This window comes from Microtus ochrogaster, chromosome 24 (assembly GCF_000317375.1).
Source record: "Microtus ochrogaster isolate Prairie Vole_2 chromosome 24, MicOch1.0, whole genome shotgun sequence".
Lineage (NCBI taxonomy): Eukaryota > Metazoa > Chordata > Mammalia > Rodentia > Cricetidae > Microtus > Microtus ochrogaster.
The window spans coordinates 29,936,271-29,951,128 of NC_022024.1; the positions used below are offsets into that span (position 1 = coordinate 29,936,271).

Sequence of the window (14,858 nt, forward strand, 5' to 3'; positions counted from 1 at the left end):
AGACAATGTGTTCTTTGAATGCGCCCCACAGTAGATGCTCAATAGACAATACTATTAAATATTATCTTCTGTTATCATTGCTATTTTAATATGAATGATTTGCTTTTTGGCTATTAATGATATTCACAGGTAAGAGACTTGGACTTTTTTCGAGTAATATTAACAGTACAAGGAGATGGATGCTAACCACTTTCTTTTGCAAGGAAAATGGTAAAAAAGAAAAATGTAGGAAGTTTCTTATGTTAAACGTGATCTAGTGGAGGCCAATATCACAAAGGTCTAGTGTGACCTATGAACTTTATTAAACATAAGGTAGAAATTTAAAAATGCCATCATATTTTGTTGCTCATCACTAACCAATAGCAAATATTCAGGTGATCCTGAAAGAAAGGCAATTACAACCAAGAACTTTCTGCCCTCGCTGCCAAGCATCCAGATGTCCAACTAATGAGCTTGCTCCATCCCTTTGTGAAGGGCACTTGACATTATGCAAAGCCTTCTTGCGATTGGCCCCCTTGGTTGCTGGTTGTGGTGGTTTGTGGGTAACGGGGCCATAGAACTAACTGATCAGCATGAAGGCTGTCCATAGGAAACAACGGCCTGCTGGATGAAAGGCTCTAGTGAGCTGTCAAGATGCCCCCGTGGGTCTAGAACATCATAGAAAGGCATGCAGACAGGTCTCAGGGCCCTTAAAAAGTTTATCTCTGCTTCTAAATAAGAGTAAACAGGATTGGGTTCCCTTCCCCACAGAAAGAGAAGTCAGATGCTAATTAAAACTTTGCAGCGCTGTAAAGTAACATGGCGTTCTGTATTGAAAAGTCAGCTTTAACTTCTAATTGGATGCACCACAAAAAAGGAGAGGCAGAAAAGGGGGGAAAAGACCCACAAATATATTCGCTAACAAAGGTTCTTATTCTACACCAATCTCATTTAAATGGAGAAATCTTCGTTTTCCCTTTGTCTTGGGGAAGATTTTAATGACAGTCGAATCTTTAGTAGAATAGTCTTGTCAATGGAGATTGGTTATGCTTTGTTTAATTTCACTCTCTCCCGTGGGTTTCCCGCTTCCCCGCAACCACCCTCCACATATAGAGCGGCAGAAAGCTGGTGCTCGCACGCTGTTGCACTTCCTGGCATTCCGTCTTAATCATTTCCCCGAAGTAAACATAGGTTTCCCTGTGCTTAGCATATAGTAGAAGTGAACTAAATAGCAATTACCAGGAAACAGCCACAGTCGAGTTACACTGATGCCTCCCGGTGCTGCCCTTCCATTTCATCAGCCCGCAGAGGGAAGATGGAGCGATTTCTCTTCAAATGGGCAAGACTTGGAATTTTTCACAGTCACCAGCCAGAGAACAGAGTCAGAGAGGTTTTCATTTGTAAGATTGCCTTTCTCTTATCTGCTGGTCTTGTCTCCCAGACCGTCTGTCCGTCTCTAGAAAGCAAAGTCAATAAAAAATGATGAGAGTCGGCATCTCACGCACATACACCCTTAAAGCATGAAGCAGTGGTGTGCGGGAAATATTTTTCTGACCTTTTCAAATTGCATCCAACTGTCTCGGGAATTTCTCAGGGACGCGAGGAAATAAGGTTCAATCCGTTTTACCGTCTGCCTTCAAATTTAGTTCCTCCGGAGCTCCGGAGCTGGAACTTCTCTCTTCCTTGCATCCTGACCCTGGCATCAAGTCTGTACAGAAATTCATGCATCTCATCTTTTTTCCCACTCCATCTCAGTTTTTTTTTTCTCTTTTACCACAATATGGAATCTACAACCATGTCGGATTTCCACATACTGCCCCCTTCAAAAACCAAGTGTTAACCTGAGACGAATTTGATTATGTAGTCCTTTGAGAAGCCCTTGTTGAATTTAATTAGCTTTTAAATTTCATTCTCTTCTTAAATCTCAGGTTTTTACCTGTGTGATTTGTTCCCTCAGTGGACTTTATAAAAAAAAAAAAAAACTTTTTCAACTTAACTACACTGTGGGCACTCTTAAAAAAAAATACAAGGAAGCAAAAACATGGGAGTTTCTTTTGTTCTGAATTGATTTTTGCTTTTCTTCCGGGAGTCCAAATGGAACGGACAAGCTCTTTGGCAAGGAAGGGAATTACCCAAGTGTGACATGTTAAAAAGGCAGCTGAGTGGTCCCATTCTTCACTGTTCTCCTTAAAGGAGAACGGAAAACAGAAGCTGGGGACATTAGTGGTGTTTTTTTTTTCAACCTCTTGAAAGCTCCTGATGCCCAGAAGCCTTGGCAAGAAGTCAAGAGCTTCAGAGGCTTTCAGCCTCATGGCTTCCCATATGGTATGGGCCTCTGGAGTTGTAGGACATTCCCGATCCAACAACTCACTCTCTTCCACCATCCCATCCCTTGTCCCTCCTTGCTCTCTGTAGAGAGTAGACTCTTGGCTGGAATGATCTGTGGTGCCCAGAGGTGAGTCCATGGACCAATAGCCACCAGGAGGAGTTCAGCTTTTTTCAAGTTGCCCGCCTTAGAATCTCTCCTTTCTTGTATAGTAGTTTGTTGAGCTTGATGACATCAGATCTATGGCTTCATAAAGCTGTGTAGTTCCAGACAATGCTATTTAGAAAGCAGGCTTCGGGAAAGGGGGTGAAGGGATCTGTTTTCCTATTTCCAGCAATGGGTATTGTTCTTCAAAAACTAGATCACGTGGATTTATACCAAAGTTCATCATCCAATTATCCATAATATGGCTTTCTTTTCCATTTAAAACAATGCCTAATTTGGGGAGGGGCATAAAATAAACATGTGGTCTTCAGAGTGTGTTTAAGTGCAAGCTGCTATTTTGTCATTTGGAACCGAATTCTTCTTAGTAGTGGTGTTCAGTGTCCTTTGACAACCTGGACACGGTCAGCTGGCACTTCAGAAGAGACGACATAAAAGTAGGATTCCTATCCACCCACTATTTGAAATAAGACTAGTGTCTTATCACCAGCTGGAGAGTCAAGGTTTTCACATGTAGTTAAAGCAGGTTGATTTCCGGAGGGGAGCTAACGCACACCCAAAAAGTCTGAATGTAGGTGTGCATGTGGGTCTCTGTGTGTATAGGTGTGTCTAGCCATGTGGGAAGCATGCACACCACACTGAATTGGAGGATAAAAGGCAGCAATGACACAGCCCAGAGAATCCATTTTCTCCCCGCGGATGCTTTCTTTTCCATCATTGGAAACTTGGCTGTGCCTTGTCTATGGGAACACAGAGTGCATGTCACTCTACTGAGTCATGCCTCTGTCTCATTCCTAAGACATCATTCTTGTCTATCTTCAGGACTGGTAAATAAAATGAAGTCACTAAATAGACTTGCCACTGAAATAGGGAAGTGTTTGGAATTGATCAGATTTAAAGCGGGTGAATTTGTACTGTGTTCGTCTACTTGACTGGGTGTCCTTAGAAATGTTGGGGGGAAAAAAGGAACTTTTAGAGGAAGAGGCACACAGGGGAAAGGAAGCCTAAATAACAATGCCAAGGGCAATACTAACTGTTTCATAAAAGGTAACTGTCAGGCGTATCATAGATGGTAAGACAGGGACAACGGTCCCACACAAAGGGAAGGAATTGAGCCTAGGGAGTTTGCAACTGGATTTGTTTTGAGGAGCAGAAAGAGGATTATTTTTACATGGAAAAGAACAAAAGTCACTCAGCTGTTCTGAGCGGCACATCCATGTTTCCTGATTCCGTCCCCCTCTTTCCCTTCTTCCCACATCTCCTCCTCTTTCTTTGTCTTATGTCTCTTTCCCTTTTTTCTTTTTCCAAAAAGAGAACAGAATAAAGCCAGAATGTTGAAGCATCCCATTTTCTAAAGTGGGGCTCCCATGCTTGTTCTACCAGAGAACTGCCTTCAGTAGAGCTACCAGCTTTAATGGTGGCCAAGAGTGCACTCACTTGCCCAGCTCTGTTTGTGTTGATATCTACCCAGGGTAAAGGGGGCAGGAGTGTGGGAAACAATTTGAAGCAAGAGTGTGGAATTATCTATCTATCTATCTATCTATCTATCTATCTATCTATCTATCTATACATTCATCATCTAGCTATCCATCCATCCATCCATCTATCCATCCTCTATCCATCCATCATCCTTCCATCATCTAGCTATCCATCCATTATCTATCTATCTATCTATCTATCTATCTATCTATCTATCTATCTATCCATTGTCTGTCTATCTATCTATCTATCTATCTATCTATCTATCTATCTATCTATCTATCTATCTATCTATCCATCATCTATCATCTATCTATCTATCTATCTATCTATCTATCTATCTATCTATCTATCTATCCATCATCTATCTATCCATCCACTGTCTTTCTATCATCTATCTATCTATCTATCTATCTATCTATCTATCTATCTATCTATCTATCTAGAACAACTATTTCTATTTGAATAATGTTTGCCTATCAGGATATCTAGGAATATTGCATTCATTCAAACATACAACTGAGAATTTGTTTTCTATTTGCCTCCAACATCTCTGTAACAAAAACAAACAGTCTTTATTGCAAAGCCAGGCTTATTACTGTGCTGTCCGCTCAATGGAAATATTGACGCTCAGGGATTCAATTTTCCTATTATGACAATGTCTAATATGCTCCAAGATGTGGCTCAGGGACAGGGCTCCATTATTTATCAGGGTGAACTGGGACTCTTCGGGTTGCCACGGCATCGCTTAGGCTTATAAGCCAGGGTGGGCACCTGCCCAGCACATTGTGTGTTCCCAGGCACATCAGATGGGAACCTGATTCAAATTTAATCAGAGTGGCTGGATCTTGAAGGCTGTCACCAACACTCACTGCACACACATTCTTTCTAAAGAGAGTGCTTGGAAAATCCAGTCACCATTTCACTGGAAACAAATACAGCCCTTTAAAAACAATGTCAGATCTACATAGAAAGAGCCAGCATAGTTTTAAATGCAAATGTAGAATTTGAAAGTGTCTCTCTTCCTCGCTTGTTCCCCCCTTCTCTCTCCCCTTGGGTTTGAGGTCTCTTAAATATGCATACAGTCTCTGTCCAGGGTTCAGGAAAGACTGTACACTTTGCCCAAGATCCCCATTGGCTGCCACTATCAACCTTCCTGGAAACACACTCAAAATAATGTGAGCAAACGGGAATAAATCAACTCTCAAACTGCCTGTCACACCCAGCTCTTCCTCAGCCCTTTGCTTGCTGACAACACGGCCCAGCCTGTGGTTTCAGAGCCGCACACCTGCCCGTGTGCTGTGATCGGCTGGTAATCTCCCCTTGCTGTCAGGCTCCAGCAGTATTTATTTTGCCTTAATTGGAACCCCGCTGTCACCCTGTGGGATCCTCCCCCTTGGCAAGGCAATATATCCCTATAGACTGAGAGCACTTCTGCCATGGTTGGGAGTAATATTATATTCAGAAATAGCAGCATTGGGATCTGAATTGAACCACAACCTAGGTTAATGGAGTTTCTTGGTGTTTCTATTTTTGGGTTTGGTTTTGGTGATAGTATCAGGAACTCATGATTTTTTTGTTTCTCAGTGTTTATCTTCGAGGTTGAAGGCTCACGTTGATCACGTTGCCCGAGTTTCTCCTGCTGACCTCATTAATCCATTGAGAATAGCTGTCAGCGTGTCCAGTTGTCACCCACCCTGAACTAGGAAGCAATCAACACAGACAATGCATAGGACACTCTGTGCAGAAATAGCGCTCTTAGGTGTGCGCCTGTCCCCTCTCGCTTTCTACATGAGCCAACATGGCAAGATGGCTGCAAAGTCTTACTTTTCTTACAATTAAATGAGTTCAGATTTGCAACTCGAGCCTGTTGCTCTTAACTTTGGGTGTCAAAACAAGGTTTGTTCCCTTGGTCTCTGCGGACAGCCCATTGTAGACGTTTGGTTTCAGCACATCTGCTTTTCTCTTGTGCTAATTTTATTTTCATCATTAAAGTTCATGAAGACTTAATCATTAGCCCTCTAATTTTCCAGGAAAAGGAAAAAAGAATGTTGATGTATTGAACTGGCTACAGCAAAAGAAGATCAATCTGACAGTGTAGGTTAATAGCGGGGAACAAAACGCATCCATAATTAGGAGAGAAAGGACGTTCCTTGTTCCTTCCAGTTTGTAATAAAAAGCCCCTTGCCAAAGTGTCTTGGAAAATAATGCATTCAGACGGAGCCGAATTACCACCCAGCACATTCTATTTATCTGTAGCTTACAAAGCAGCTGCGGTTTTTGTAAGAAGCAATGAATGTGGCATTCCTCCTTAAAGGTAGAGGAGAAAGAGCACCCCTTGTTTTGTAATAAGGGGATTTTCAATTTAAAAGAGAGAGCGGGCCTGTTGTGTGGAGTAGGGCTGTTACAGCCACTGTATTCTCTCTCACCCACCAGGAGGCTAATAATGAAGGGGCCAGGGAAGGAGGCCAATACTACAAGGGTTATCTCCCCACCTCAGATGCTGGATAAGTTGAAGGAGGCAGACTCGCTTCTGGATGACATTCAGAAAGGCTGGGGCGATTATTTGGAAGAGAAAACCCTGCCTCTGTTTTCAAAGGTAAACTGTTTCATCTCTCAGTCGCATGTGTTTGTACAAAAAAATATGTCTCTATAAAGATATCTATAAAGTCTGCCTTTAAAAAATAGCACACAATCTTTTCAGGTACGTGAATATTGTCGAGACCTGCCCGTCTAAAGGTCCCGTCCTTAGAATCCTGCCTTAGACAAAGGATGCACTTGGAGCCCGAACACACCTAAAACCACGTTTTGAAGGATCTGCCAAGCTCACTTTTAATCATGAGGAGGAAATTACCCACATGGAGGCAGCAGAAAATGAGAAAGTAGAGTTCGTGCCGCGATTAATTCCAGCGAGTGCCAAGGGGCTAGTTGAGGAATGGCTTCATGAGGTGAATATCTGTAGCTTGTACTTAGGGTTTGCTTAGCATATAATCATTTTCTCTTCCAGGAGCGAATATGATCCTAAGTGTATTTCCCATCCAAGCAACGCTCAGGGCGTTTGTGAGGACGTTGACAGATTTAATATCGGCCTCGCCCTTGCTGTTATTTATGATGACTAATGTTACATTTATAAATATGCAAAAATCAATTTAGGTGGCAAGGCTCTCTGAGCCCCATGTCTGTCCCCAGCCGTCTGTCTCCATGTACAGTGCTGTGCTGTGTGGCATGCCCAGTAGTTTATGTCTCTGTGTATGTATGTGTTCTTGTTCTTGTCTTTGCTCTGTCGTGAATGTACGTTGGGAGAATTAGCCAAATGATAGGCTCCCAAAAGATGGGACCCAAGACTTTCGTTTGATTTTTGGAAAAAGTATATATATACATTTAAAAAGCATCCCATTGTTTTCAAATCATACCAAGATGAAGGGCACCAATTGGGTAGGAGTTATCACGTGACCAAACAACCAGGATTCAAATTGAACATCACTTTCAGTGTCAAATTAGTTTGGAGCCTCCTCCTTGATGATGGCTGCTTTAACCCCTGGATTTTTATTTGTTTAAAAAAAAAAAATCCCTGACTTCATTCCCAGGACACTGCAGCTCTTCTTGGTTGCATTTTTTCTAAAGATTAGATCCAAGAAAAATACTTATTTACTCTACCAAGACTGTCATTACTTTCATGATTACCCCCCCCCCACGCCAAATATGTCATTTCTTTTGTGGGTCAAATTAATGTTTCATCAAGTAAGCGAACAAATAAATCATAGTATTTTTTCTTCTTCTTTTAAGGCTAATTTTGGTAGGGAGCAGGGACAGGGACAGGCCAGGGTCTTTGTGAGTCCCAGAGAAAGAATGCAGCAAAGACCATGTTGGTCTCTGTCTTTGTTTACCCACACAAGCAAGTTCCAGGATCGCCATGCCAACCTTAAGCAATTTTGGCTTTCAGCAATCCTGTGCCCCCGAGTCTTTCAAACTACCCCCTCTCGCCTGCTGTAGAGGGCCAAGGCAAAGGCGCGTAGAAAGAATGCATTAACTGAGAAAATGCCAGGCTGTGTTCCCACTGATATATGTGTTTGGTGCCACGATTTAAGCAGCACTTGGGTCCAAGATTGGATGATCCCCTTTGTGTGGTGTGGGGGTTCCTGATGAAAGGGAAGGTATTGAAGTGGCTAAGAAAAGGGGTCATTCTTCCGGGTGCTTCCAAAAAAAAAAACAAGGCAGGCCTCTTTGGTACCTTCTGTAAGAACAAGAGGCTCAGTAGAAAAGATGAGTCGGCTGGTGGGTGTTGGAGAGTGGAGGCACCTGAGAGTGGAGTGAGGCAGAGGGATTGCCAGCTGGGGAAGGAGGTAGGCCCTGAAGCCCAGAGGTAGAGGTGGAGGCAGAACAGCTGTGTTTATTTGAAGACGTATCATTTAACCCTCACCTAAAAACAAATTGGAGAGGTTTGGGAGTGCATTAATCTGGACCCAATTAGCATGTCTTTCTCCTTCCAAAAGTGCAACCTGAGATTAATGAACATCAACCGGAGTTTCAGAGGCGGCACGTAAATCATTTATTTGCATGTTCGTGCATGATAACTGAATTTATGTATGCACTTCCTTTCATTTAACTCTTCCCAGGCTCCTTGCGATTCATAGAAACCAAAACTTCATTATAGTGATTTCTAGGTAGAAATAGCTTGAGTCGCATTTTACCCCTAAAGGAAAAACTTAAGTGGTTAGTAGTTGAATTCCAACGGCACATTTTGTTTTTTCAAATGCAGAGGCCAGTTGGTGATAGGGTGGAATGCTGCTGCTTCTGGAGTTGGTAGATAGGCACCTCAGATATATTCTGAAAGGCTAGAAAAATATGGAAAATTCAAACATCAAGCTTTCGGGGTTTTGGTTCAGCCACGCGTAAGTCTCTTTATAATCCCGGGGACAAAGCCACTTAAATGCAGCACGGGAAATGTTCTTGGAGTTTGGATGTGTGTTACTTAGATCACTGAGCAGCTTCAGCACCCAGCATTGTTTCTGGCTTAGTTGGAAACTTGTTTCCTTAGAAAAGGGTGGGGATGCCCTCAACCTCTGTGAATGGCTACAGACAGGCAGGTAGCTCTTGTGGACCATTGATGCTGAGTTTGGTCCTTCCTTCTATTTTTCCTCCCTTCCTCCTTCCTTTCCTTTCCCTTCCCTTTCCTTCCTTCCTTCCTTCCTTCCTTCCTTCCTTCCTTCCTTCTTTCTTTCCTTCCTTCCTTCCTCCATCCCCCTTTTCTTCTTTTTTTTTTTTTTGATTATTTGGATGTAGGTGGCTTATTGATGACACAGCACACACAGGTCTTAGGGATCCTCCTTTCCACTTGGTACCACACAAAACATCTGAACACAGACAGTGAGTGTGTAAGAAAGCATCCTGTGGAAGAAAGGGGAAGCAGGAGGTTTGAAATAATTCTCCTGGCTTCAGTTTGTACAGTGATTTGTCTGTCTTCTGTCTCTCCTTATGTGTTTCCAAGTTCAATGTCCAAGTGATGAGCTTTTCTCCAGAAATTCTCCCCAGTGTCCTTTGTTTTTGATGACATTCTATGGTTGAATGTTACTGAGTGTCTCCTGGTCTTGTTTATGGTCCTCGTAGCTGAGAATGTCATTGAAGGATAAAATCTTGTTAATTTGCGATGTTACAATTTAAGTGTGCTCCGTGTCCCTTACAACGCAGCCTAAAATGTTCTCTAATGTAGCGTGAAACGATTAGGTTGGCTTAGAAATGGTTGTGAAGTCGTGTGAAGAAAATAAGTTTCACATCCAACCAAGATCCATTCACTCTAGTGCTTTATGGCTTTTTATTCCTATGTGATTGTAATGAAGTCTCATGTAGGGATGGAAGCCATGAAATACATTGTGAAAATGCATCACCTCAGAAGGGGCCATCATCAGGATAGAGAACTGTAGCCTTGGAACATGCTGGAGATGTGAGCTAGTGGACAGCTCTGCTACCCTGTCGGTGTGTTCCTTGAGTGTCTTCATCTTTAGGCGTTGACAGCTGAGGAATGGATGTGGCAAGAGTTTTTCCATCTTCCTGACCACCGAGTAACATGCACATCTGACTTGGCGCATTTCTGTCTCTCATGCATTTGCTTCCTCTGTTTTTCCTACTAACGAACATACTCTGGGAAAATCTTAATAGCCCGCTCTCCTTGTGGGCAGCGTTCAACCCTTCCGTGACTCTTTTTTTTCCCCCTGACAACTTTTGAGGTCTTTCTTCTGAAACCAAGAAGAAATAGACAAACCAGGTTTGTCCTCTTGGGAATGTGGTCCAGATTTCTCTACTCCCAATCTCCAAAAAAAAAAAAAAATAATAAAAAAGAAAAGGTATACCTCGAATGGGCTAGCTCCATACGTAGATCCAAAGATCACGTGAGAGCCGTCTTCCTTTTACAGGTGTGGTGTAGTGGAGGGGCCCTTGAGCCTTTGGAGAGGGGATGGGGTTCTGCTATCTTCATCAAGTCAGTTATGTGACTGGGTCATGTGAGTTAAACAGTGGGACTCTTTCTATATTTTTAGAATGGGGGATGGGGTGGGGCTGGGACCAGTCTCGTTATCAGGATTAAATGAAATGACAGCTCTATACTTTGTCTAACTGTTTGACCTTGACTCTGTTTTAAAAAGCTCATGGAAATATTAGTTTTTCTCCCTTCCTCCCTTCTCCTGTTCCTCTCTCTCCCTGTCCTGTACCCGTTCCTCCTTCAGATGTTAGTCTGTCTAGAACAACACCTGAGGATCTAAGCCGGACCTTTGAGAAAGAAACGACTTCAAGGAAAGACTCCTTTCCCTATGGTTTAATTCCTTACTTTTTACCTGGATTGTATCAGATGCACTCTCAAACTAAACTATGCTCACCCTTTCTGCTCTCTGCGTTTTTTTTTTTTTTTTTGCTTGAACTGCTTAGCATTGACTATCGAAATGCATATTCATTCTGGACTTTTAAAAGAGAATTCTAATAAAACCTTATTTGTGTTTGTTTTTAATCTTGTGTCTCTCTGCTTCCTCTATACGACAAGATAGTGTCCTACATTTTATAAATCTGACTTCTATAAGGGGGCAAACACGTCTTAGAAGAGATTCCCTGACTGTGCCATAAGGACTGATCCCCTTATTCCTCGTAGCCTGTCAGTGAGTGGGGGAAAATTGCTGGGGTAATTGTAAGTCTGATGATCATTTATCTAGTTACTTAGAATAACTAAAAATTAGAATTTGAAAGGCACTAAAGTCCATAGAATAATTGTGGGTAAGGAAAAGAACACACATAATGACACTTTAAAAAATTCCACAGTGATCTATGTGCATTGCTATCAAAGCCAAATCTGGTAAGAGCCAGAACTACCTCATTTGCATCCAGGGTGTTTTTATTATCATCGAGTTTTCCCTTTAGATCTCATGACTACCCATCGTGCGGTTCCTATTTAATGGCCCCAACATTTATGAGATGTCCAAAAAGTTGTAAGCCAGTGTATGGAAAAAGAAGAAATGAGGAAGAGAGGAGGGGAAAGAGATCCTGAGAATTATAGGAGGACTCAAAGAGTTAAAGACTAAGTCACGTGAGAAACATGGTTGTTAAAGGAGGAAAAACGTGTACCCCTGTCCATACTGACCTGCATTTGAAGAGAGCGTAGGAGCACTTGGGCACTCAAGATGAATACTACAGACAAGCTTAATATGGCGCTTGACATGAGGGAAGTTCCCTAGAATTGAGGGGCGGGGTATCTGTTAGAAGGTAGAGCAACAGCCACATTTCCATAGGTCAGAGTCAAAGATTTGAAATTCACTTGTTAAGGAATTTATGAAAAGGCTTTATGAATGGTTCTTGAAAAATTTTTCCAACATGCAAAACATTCTACCCTAGAGAAGATATTTACTTGTAAAAATCTTCACAAGTATCATTAGAAGCAGAAGGCCGATTTGAATGGACACTGTCGGCTTAATTAATGACTGCTGGCTCTCAGTGGGCTGCAATTAGCTGTTACCCTGCAGGAGAGGATGAGTCTGAGCTGTCAGAGTACCCGTGAGTTCAAGGAGAGCCATGTGTTTGTGTGCCCCTGTGTGTGCATGTGCTCTCGCTCTCTCTCCTCTTTCTTTGTTCCTTTTATGAGATTAGATCTATAAACTATAATACTTGGAGGAGTAAAGAGAGTTGTCTTTAAGGAGAGCTTCTCTATTGTCACTAGCCTGTTGGGATTATGGACTGGCAATATGTCTCCGAGGATATTCCTATGTAAGAGGGCCATGGAGCAGAAGGTTCCAAAGAGAAGCAATCTCATTTGGTAATGAATAGATACATATCCCCCTGCCCTTGCCAGGGTTTTAGTACCAGCAGCAGGCACATCCTGCATCAGGAAAGCGTGAGTGATTGACGTGCCCCTCCGTGAGATGGTCCTGCTCATCAGAAACCTTACTAATGACAGTTAATGGAAGAAAGTATCCGTGGGCTCTGGGTTTGGGTAGCTTAAGAAAGTTGCCATTATCCAATACATTCAAATCTGTGGGTTTGTGGGATCTCCTAAGAAGATGAAATAAAGAGTCCAGAATTCTCTTCTCCTTTGATTAGTAGAACAAACTCTAACCCCGTGCTTCACATAGCAGAAAAGAGCCTCATGAAATACACACATACACATGCATACACACACACACACACACACACTGATTTACTCTCTACCATTGTTTTTACCAAAATCATCTACAGAGGAGGAGTCTGAAACTCCAGACTGAGATGGAGATCCACACAGGAGAGCAAGGACCTAGAAACGCTGTGTGTCACAATGAACATGAACCTTGGGCATGAAATCCAGGTTTTTCATCTCTAAACCAAAGCTTAGAATCTAGGGAGGGTTGTCACAGAAAGTACAGGTTCCAGTGTCATTGGCGTGAAAATGCTGCTGGCCGCAGTGTGAAGTGGGGCCAGGTTTAAGAATGTCTGTTACCCTTCTACTAGATGACCTTTTCCCCTATAAATCTCCTCTGAAGGAAACTCACAGACCTGTGGTAGTTCAACCACAGGTAAAGATAGTAATGCCCCGGCCTTCCAGCCTTGCCTTTGGCCTCCAGTCCTTATCAGAAAGAAGCAGAGTTGATTTAAGGTAACACTCATTATTGCATTCGGTCAGCTTCTCTCCCATCCTTGTGTTTGAGCAATGCCAAATGCTTTTAGGCAAGACTTGTAATTACACAGGGGCATGTTTTAGCAGAGGATACACAAGCAATTTGTAGTTTAAATTTAGTCCTCACAATGAAAGCTCATAGGTCTTTGCTTGAGTTCCAAGTCCTTGTAAGTCACACATAGGTCCTCATGGCCTATTCTCAGGCATCTTTCTGAATTAATCTACGACGTTCTCCCAGCTCATCTATTCATGCTGTCATATTCTGGGAATATACCAAACTGGCTTCTTCTCCAGAGCCTTTGATGGCATGGTTTCTCACCCTGATTAATTTTCTGAGACATCCACCTATGTGTCTCATGACGTCTCATTGCCTCTTTTGATAAAAATTTCAGAAATCTCTTATCAGTGATATTTGGTCTGATTGCCTTTTATAAAATTGTGTCTGCCCCTCCTCTGGATTCCAGACTCCTTATCCGGATTGGCTCTTTTCCATGGATAAAACTGACTTTTCTCTGGTATACTACTGCTACATATTTACCTGTTTGCTTGTTTTCTGTGTTGTTCTGCCAGAGCAGATCATAAGCGGTAGGAGACCAGAAATGAACCAGTTGATGACTGTTCTTTCCCAAAGCCTAGAATCACATCCACATCAGGTAGACAAAAACTGGCTGGAGTTACTGTGTATCTGAAAATTCCTAGCATTCAGGACTCCAGATATTGTGATTATTTAGTGCCACAATGAAATGAGCACAGTTCTCACTGCATGAATTAAGGGTGCATCTTGTCACACATAGAACTTCGCTTTCCCCCTTTTCCCACCTAAGACCCTTGCTCCACTATATCTTTACCCATTCAAGATTTTATCCATGTCCTTCTTGGAATAAATTCAAAGTTAGAAGTTAACAGGTAGGAAGGTGTCATAGGCCTGTAATCCCGGCATTTAGGAGGCTGAGGCAGGAGGGTCAGAGGTTCACAAATTCAAGGCCAGTCTGGGTTACATAGCTGTTGCCTCAAGATTTTTTTAAAAAGAGTTATATTCATTTGTGTGTGTGTGTGTGTCTTCACACATGTGACCAAGCTACTTTCTAGATATGATATGCTAACCCTACTCTTCAGAGAAGTAAAATGCAGAGAACTCCATTGACTACTTAAATGTCAACATTGGGCTGATTTCTACAAAGTTATCCAGATCTTCTGAACTTTCTGTCATTTCCATCCTTTGAGTCATTTTGCCTTATTTTTCAATTTAATAAATTTTCTAGAAATCATTGATTATTTTAGAAGTCAAAGGAAGCCCAAGATTCCAATTCAGCACTGCTCCAACCCTCATCCCCACACTATCCTTCTGAGGACATGTAGCTTGTCACCATTCTACTGACAGAACTCAGGGCCATAGACTTGGGATATTTAAGGAAAGCAGTGCTTGAAAATGGTGGAAACCATGAGTTAGCTAAAAAGAATAGGAGTATACAACGCCACCCTAAAATGTCAATAGCTCCTTGCCCTTATGAGAATGAGTGTCAAAGTGTCCAAAGAATTATCTCTTGATGATGAGAGATGAAGGATGCTTATGACATGTTGGATGAAATGCAAGAGGTCTAAAATTCTGAGCTGTTTACCCAGAGCACAATATTGTTTACTGGCCAGCATTAATGCCTCTAAAGAAAATGTAAGAGCCCAGGTAGAACAAATGACTCAAATTGGCAGGTGTACCCATCAGGAGCTATGAGGAATGATTTGACTATGGCTTAGTATGGTTGTGCGGACAGGTGTGTGTGTGTGTGTGTG

The 14,858-nt window shown here is 42.2% G+C and overlaps 1 long non-coding RNA gene across 7 annotated transcripts in view; it reads left to right on the plus strand.

Moving 5' to 3' along the window:
- The window catches only part of LOC102000537, a 92,109-nt gene extending 81,166 nt beyond the window's left edge, over positions 1–10,943 (plus strand). For 6 of the 7 annotated variants that reach the window (XR_003377953.1, XR_003377954.1, XR_003377955.1 and 3 more), the window contains 3 exons: positions 6,383–6,545; positions 6,651–6,894; positions 10,666–10,943. This is a non-coding gene — a long non-coding RNA (uncharacterized LOC102000537). Of the gene's footprint in view, positions 1–6,382; positions 6,546–6,634; positions 6,895–10,665 lie in introns of all 7 variants that reach the window. The other variant, XR_003377956.1, reaches the window with a different exon arrangement.
- Positions 10,944–14,858: the final 3,915 nt, after the last annotated feature.